Source organism: Carlito syrichta, unplaced genomic scaffold, assembly GCF_000164805.1.
Source record: "Carlito syrichta isolate Samal-C Ts95f unplaced genomic scaffold, Tarsius_syrichta-2.0.1 Scaffold303139, whole genome shotgun sequence".
In the NCBI taxonomy this organism is placed as follows: domain Eukaryota; kingdom Metazoa; phylum Chordata; class Mammalia; order Primates; family Tarsiidae; genus Carlito; species Carlito syrichta.
This window is the reverse complement of record NW_007247235.1, coordinates 307,018-314,959: the sequence shown is the minus strand read 5'-3', so window position 1 is coordinate 314,959 and position 7,942 is coordinate 307,018. Positions and strand designations below refer to the sequence as shown.

Here is a 7,942-nt window from a genome sequence, read left to right as displayed (position 1 = left end):
GGCTTTGACCAGGGGATTCTGAGGACAGTCCAAGGAAGTGAGGATTTACTATAAGTTGGGCACTTTCAGGAAAAAAGGACATGCAAAGATTCTTTGCAGGAGAGTGAGTGTCTTTGATAATCTCCTTGCTATATAGTGTTCTTTTGTTCTTCTGTTCTAAATAGTGCTACTCTGAATCTTTATTGTATATAACTCCTAGTATAACTATAAATGTTTAAAAGTTACTCTGGGGAAATAAACTTAGAAGTAGAATTTCTGGGTCTTGAGGCATACAAATATTCAACTTTAGATGATATTGACAGAGTGTTTTCCAAGTAGTTGTACCATCCTTGAGTCACATTCTCAGAAAGCTTGGTGGACTTCTTAATTTTTGCAAATCCAGAACATGAAATAGTATTTTATACTGTCTTAATCTGCATTTGCCTGGTTAAGAAAAATAATTAAGTTGAGCATCTTTTCAAATGTTTAGTCACCATTTGTTTTTTCTCTTTTGGGAAGTATCTATTTTTACCTTTAGCCCATTTTTCTATTGCTTATTTATCTTTTCCTCAATCACTTTCAGGAATTTTTATATAGTCTGAATGATCATTTTCTGCACATTTGAGATGTTGCAAAAACAAATTTGATCTTATATTTTTTTCCTTTATAAAATGAGGTCTGACAATTAAGTTCGTAAACTCATCCTAGAAAAAGTGCTACATACCTCATTGCTGAACAGCACTATGGTCACCTTTGAAGTAGTTCTCTCGGGAAGCTATGCACCAATGCCAGCACCTAGTCCACACATCAAAGCAATTTTGGAACTCTTTTTCTGGAATGGTCATCAGAACTGTGGTCATATTACTCTTGATGTCTTGAATGTCATCAAAATATCTTCCTTTCAATATTTCCTGTTTCTTCAGGTAAAGAAAAAAGTTAGGTGAATAGGGAGGGTATTCCAATACAGTTATTTGTTTATTAGCTAAAAACTCCCTCACTGACAGTACTGTGTGAGTTGGTGAACTGTCATGATGCAAGAGATCCTTCAGGACAATTTTTGCACACACCTTTCTCATGCCAAGATTTTCAGTTAAGATTTTCCTGTTTCTCTATTGATGTATATTTGGTCTGTCATGATTCTCACAGTCAGTCAACAATTTTGATACACAATTTGACGATTTTTTTTACAATGTTTCTATCAGTTCTGCTCATTACTGGCCATCCTGACCTCTGTTCATCAGTGATGCTTTCTCTCACCTCAGAAAAATGTTTAATTCATTTGCACACTGCCATTTTCTTCATAGCATTATCCTCCTAAACTTGGACTAATATGTCCCTGACTTCACTCCCACTCTTACCAAGTTTAACAAGAAATTTAATGTTTGTTCATTGCTCTAATTCAAGCTCCAACATTCTTGTTATGGTACACAAAAGCATACAACAACAATAATGAACACTACTCAGCAAGACACCACCACATGTTGACATGAATACAACTGGGAGACACTGATATACCAAGGTTATGAAACCTTACCGAGTTGTTTGTTCAGTGCTGCCAATGCAGTGGGTTACCATAGTGTAGAGGTTATCACATTCACCTTACAGGTGCTGCCAACATAAATTCATAGTGGCAAGTACATTAACTTAATTGTCAGACCCCATATAACAGAAGCTGTTGATTTTACCATAGATAAGTTTATTAATATTTATTTTTATGTTTAGTGCATTCTTCCTACTTTTAAAAAATCTCCTCTACACTAAAGTAAAAAAATAGATTCCCCTATATTTCCTTCTAAAAGTTTAAAATGTTTGCATTAAATCATGAGATATCATGAATTGATTATTTTATATGACTTGAAGTAGGGATACACTTTTTAAAAAGATGATAGCCAACTTCAGCACTATTTATTGCTTAGTACTAATGATCTGCTATGATTCCTTTACACATAAAATATTCATGGATATGTAGCTTGCTTTATTAGACTGTCTATTCCAGCATGAACAACACACTTTCTGAACTATTAGAACTATATAATAAGTTTTGATATCTGATAAAGCGATTCTCTGCCCCCCTCTCTTTTTCAGGAGTATCTTGGGTCTTCTGCTTGTCAAGTTTCCTTGAAAATCTTATAAAATTTTTATTGGAACTGACCGAATATACAAGAAGAACTAACATTCTTATTCATGAACATGTATACCTTTTAAATTTAGGTCTTTTATAATGTGTTTCAATAAAGTTTTATAATTTGCTCTATATAGATCTTATACATATATTGTTAAACATTCTTAGCTAACTTGTTAAACCTTGTATTGTGGATTATTTGCAAAGATGGCTGCAATAATTCTATATGCCTTTCCTTTTACAATGCTTACTTCCCTTCTCATCAAGAAGAGAACTTATTTCTCAACTCCTTGAATCTGGGCTGCTCTTGGGAACTGCTTCAACTCAATAGAATACAGTAAAAGCAATATTGTGTAACTTCCAAGTCTAAACCTTAAGAGACCTTGCAGCTTCTGCTTTTGTCCTCTTGAAACACTGCTCTAAGACTTCCACGTGAAGAAGTTTGAGAGAGTCACATAGAGCAGTGATGAATTATTGTAGCCGAGAACTGCTAAATCTAACAGCCAACAGCCAGTATCAATCACCAGACATATGAGCAAGGCCATTTTAGGCATCCAGCTTCAGTTCAAGTCCCTGGACGATATTGTCACATAAGTCACCCCAGGCAGTACCAGCAAATGAATTGTCTACCTAATTGAGGCCCAGATTACTGGCACAAAGATTTACAAGTCAATGAAATGGCATTGTTTAAGTCATTCGGTATTGGGGTGGTTTGTTAGAGGCCAAGCCTGTAATCCTGCGCCTTTGGGAGGCTGAGGTGAGTGGATTGCCTGAGCCTGCGGGTTCGAGACCCGCCTGGGCAGCGAGACCTCATCTCTACAATAAATCAAAAAAATCAGCCGGGTGTGGTAGCGCGCGCCTGTAGTTCCAGCTACTCGGAAGGCTGAGGCAGAAGGATCGCCGGAGCCCAGCTGGTCGAGGCTGCGGTGGCCGGGAGCGGCCACTGTACTCCAGTCTGAGCGACAGAGTGAGACTCCAACTCAAAAAAACAAAAGACAAAAAAACCCAAGACATCCTAACATTTGTCTAATAGTTTGTAGATTATTTTGAAATTTTTAGGTAGAAAATCATTTAATCTAAATATATGGCGATTTTGGCTTTTTATTTACAACCTATTCTTTTTCTCACTTTACCAGTAAAATGTTGAATGGAATAATTATGGGTATCTTTATTTACTTCTTCATTTTAAAAGACATACTTCTAATGTTTCACTATTAAGAATGATGGGCTGAGTGCAGTGGGTCATGCCTGTAATCCCAGCTGTAGCTGAGGACTCCTAAACCTACAAGTCAACAGCCAGCATCAGTCACCAGACATATGAGCAAGGCCATCTTAGACATCCAACTTCAGTTCAAGTCCCTAGATGATATAGTCACATAAATCAACCCCTCAGTTTTGGGAGGTTGAGGTAGGAGGATTGCTGGAACCCAGCAGTTTGAGACCAGCCTGGGCAATATAGTGAAAACTCATCTCTACAAAAATCAAAAAATGGGCCAGGTGTGGTGTTGCACACCTGTGTGAGGTGGAAAGATCACCTGAATTTAGGAGATGAGGCTGTGGTGAGCCATGATTGTTCCACTGCACTCCACCCCGGGTGACAGAATGAAAGTCCAACTCACACACATACAAAAACAATGTTTGCTGTTGGTGTTTGTAGGTGCCATTTATCGGGCTTTAATAATTTCCTTTTATTTCTAGTTTGTTAAGAGCTTTTAATCATCATTAAGGATTAAGGTTTACAAATGCTTTTTTGGCATGTATTGAGATGGTTTGTCTCTTTTAATCTGTTAATGTGGCAAATAATATTTATGCATTTTTAATGTTAAATTTTTCTTGCATTCCTGGCATGAGTAGGGTTTGGTCATGACAGATAACTTTTCTACACATTCTTGGATTTATTTGCTTATATTTTGTTTAGAATAGTTTGCATCTGTAATTTTTTTCCTTGTACTTTCTTTACCTCATTTTGATATCATGGTTTTCACTGATTTCGTAGGATGAATTCAAAAGTATTCACTCTTTATGTATTTCCTGAGATAGTTTTACATGATAGAGGTTATGTGTTCCTTGCACGTTTGTTAGAAGATACCTAAAAAAACCATATACGCTGATTTTTTTTGTAGCAAAACTTTAATTTTTTTCTGATTCAATTTATTTAATGGTAAAAAGACTATTCAAGCCTTGTAATTATTTTTGAGTCTGTTTTTATAAGCTAAATTTTTATAGGCAATTTTCCATTTTGCCCAATTTTCCAAACTAATGTTGTTCATATTGTTCTCTTATTATCCTTCTCATTTACACTGGGGCAGTAGCTATTTTCTCCATTCACATTCATAATGTTATTTATATATGTCTTCTCCCTTTTTTCTTCATCAATTCCATCAATTAATCAATATCATCAATTATTTAAAGTTTTAAAATAAATATTTTCAGGTAAATATCTTTTTGTTCTTCTGTACTTTATATATTTTTTGCACTTCACTAATTTCTGCTGTTATTTCTTATACTCTACATTTTTTGACTTTGTTTGTTTGTTTAACATGTTAAGTTGCATGCTTCACTCTTTAATTTGTAATCTTTCTGCTTTTTAAATATGTGTTTAAGCCCATAAACTTTCCTTTTAGTACATTTCATTTTGCATCTTACAAATTTTGATACACAGTATATTTTGTTATGGTTAGATTTAAATTTTAAAACTTCTGTGATTTTTTCTTTGGCTCATTAATTATTAAGAAATGTGTTTTAAAATATTCAAATAAGCCCCTGATTTCTCCAGTCCTTAGAGCTCGCTGTCTGTCTGGCTCTTTTACTTTTTAACTTCCAGGACTCGAACTCACAGCCATGTCTTCTGAAGAAGGAAAGCACTTTGTGGGAGGGCTCAACTTTAACACCGATGAGCAGGCACTGGAAGACCACTTCAGCAGCTTTGGCCCTATTTCTGAGGTGGTTGTTGTCAAGGACTGGGAGACTCAGTGATCCTGGGGTTTTGGCTTCATCACCTTCACCAACCCAGAGCATGCCTCAGATGCCATGAGAGCCATGAATGGAGAGTCCCTGGACGGTCGCCAGATCCGTGTTGACCATGCAGGCAAGTCTGCCCGGGGAACCAGAGGGGGTACTTTTGGGGCCCGTGGTCGTGGCTACTCTAGAGGTGGTGGGGACCAAGGCTATGGGAGTGGCAGATATGACAGCCGACCTGGAGGATATGGATATGGATATGGACGGTCCAGAGACTATGGTGGCAGAAACCAGGGTGGTTATGACCGCTACTCAGGAGGAAATTACAGAGACAATTATGACAACTGAGATGAGACATGCACACATAATGTAGATACACAAGGAATAACACTTCTGATCCAGGATCGTCCTTCCAAAATGGCTGTATTTATAAAAGATTTTTGGAGCTGCACTGAAACATCTGTTTTTATTACACCAACTTCTATTTTTCAATTGCGCTCCCAAGGTAGCTTATTAAAGACCTTTTAGAAAGCTCCATGTGTTTTTAAAATTTTTCTCTCCCATTTAAAGACAAATTCTAGGACATTTGTAGAGTCTGGGTATTTTTTCTTTGATGAGTTTTTTAGTTTAGGATCTCAGGATTATTGGTTCTAGCAATAATGGGTTCTGGCAAGTTTGGCCAGACTGATAAAAATTAATGTGTATCAAGGGACATTTAAGAAAATTCTGTATACAATGTTTATTATGGTTATGAAGCAATTTCAAAATGTACCTATACAAAATCTGCATCAAGAACATGATTACCTAGGGGCATTTTTTTACTCAAGATCACCATCCTGGTTATATAGAAGAGCTTCTTAAAAATGTATGTGAATGTCATTTTTTTAAAATACTGGAAAAAAATATTCTGTTGTGTCTCATATAGTGTTTAGGATGTCCTTCACGGAGCTGATTAAAAAGTTGAAACCTGAAAAAAAAATTCAAATAAAAAGAATTTTATATAAATTGTTAGTTATTGACTTTTTTTGAGACAGGGTCTCACTCTGTTGCCCTGTCTGGAGGGCAGTGGCATGATCATAGATCAGTGCAGCCTTAGTCTCCTGGGAATCAAGTGATTCTTCCACCTCAGCCTCCCGAGTAGCTAGGACTACAGGCGCACTCCATATGCCCAGATTTTATTTATTTATTTATTTAGAGATGAAAGTCTCTCTGTGTTGCCTAGTTTGGTCTCAAACTCTTGGCCTCAAGTGATCATCCTGCTTCGGCCCGCCAAAGTGCAACCACAGGTGTGCATCACCACACTCAGATATTTTTTTTTTTGGTAGACATGGAGTCTCACTATGTTGCTCAGGCTGGTCTCAAACTCCTGGCTTCAAGCAATCCTCCTACCTAAGCATCCCAAAGTTCTGGGATTACAGCATGAGCCACTGTGCCCAACCTAGTTATTGACTTCTAATTTAATTTGTGGTCAGAGGAGGTAGTCTGAATAAAAACAACTCTTCAAAATGTATTAAGTCTTACTTTATATTCTAGCATACGGTCAATTTTTGGAAAATGTTTTAAGTATTTGTTAGAAGAATATGTATTTTTAAAACTGGAGTAGTTTAATGTGTTTTTTTAAAAACCAAGTTTGTATATTGCACTATTATAAAATTTTATCTTAGTCTTTTAAAGTAATCAAAATAGGGATATTGAAACCTTCCGCTGCAAAAGTAGACTTGCAAATTTCTTCCTGTAATACTATATATTTCTGGAGAGAGAACTATTTTAATGTTATGTAGTTATCCTCTGTAGCAGACACCATTAAGGCTCCACTTATAACTTCTCATAATTTATCTCTATACTGAAGACTGCTTTCTGTGAATAACTGCAACTCTGTTTGGAGAACATATTTGACCCTTACACAGGGCAAGCTAAAAGTGCTGCTAAGCTTTTTCAAGGCTCCAGAAGAATCTCTAAGCTAATGATGAACGGAGAGTTGGTAGAGCAATACCCCATCTCCCTTGCCTTTAAGTCTAGATTATTCTAAAGTCTGTATAACGCTGTCTTCCAGGGTTCACCATAGGATTTGAGCTCCAGTTTCTTTAGTATTAGCTTGTTTGATAACATATCCTATGTAGGCTTTGATCTCATTCCCATTCTACTTCCCTACTATCATGCTGGTGTTTCTTGAAATAAATTATTTGCACTCAAATTCAAGGCACCCTATTTATAATCCTAATATTAAGGGTGGCCATATGATTGATTGGGACAGTTTTTTGGAGTTAAAAGGCATGTTAATAATAATAATGCTAGGATAACAGGAGTAAGCCAGGACCATCTCAGGCAAACAATAACAAAAAATCACTCTACTAATTAAGCTTTTTGTTATGAAGTCCATTGGTTATGTGTTAAAAGTTACCCCAACTTCCTTTTACTTAGTATTTTCTAGTATATCTTTTCCATTATTTTTAACTTTTCCAAATAGTTGTTTTGAGTGTATTTCATTTAAATATCATATGACTGGATTTTTTTAAAAAATGAATTCTGACAGATCTTTGTATTTTAACTGGCAAATTTAGGTAATTTATAATTCAGCCTTGCTTCTACGATTTATTTTTTGACTATTGTCCCACTTTTTCTATGTTTATTTTCTCTAGTTTTGTGGCTTTAAAAAAATTAAGTTTGTGTTTGCTTATTTCCTTATTCTATTTCTCCCTTTGTTGGTTTGGAACCTATACGTTCTCATTCTATTCTTTTAGTGGTTACTCTAATAACTTCCCTCTGAATAGTTAATACAATCTGAAGTTAATATCTTTTTTTTTTTAGTTGGAGTCTCACTCTGTCACCCAGACTGGAGTGCAGTGACTGCTCCCAGCCACCGCAGCCTCAACCTGCTGGGCT

At 36.1% G+C, this 7,942-nt stretch overlaps 1 pseudogene across 1 annotated transcript; it reads left to right on the top strand.

Annotated features, from left to right (window-relative positions):
- Nucleotides 1–4,866: 4,866 nt before the first annotated feature.
- Nucleotides 4,867–5,634, top strand: LOC103260179 (annotated as a pseudogene). The gene has a single exon (XR_504272.2). The product of XR_504272.2 is annotated as an RNA-binding protein 3 pseudogene (transcript).
- Nucleotides 5,635–7,942: the final 2,308 nt, after the last annotated feature.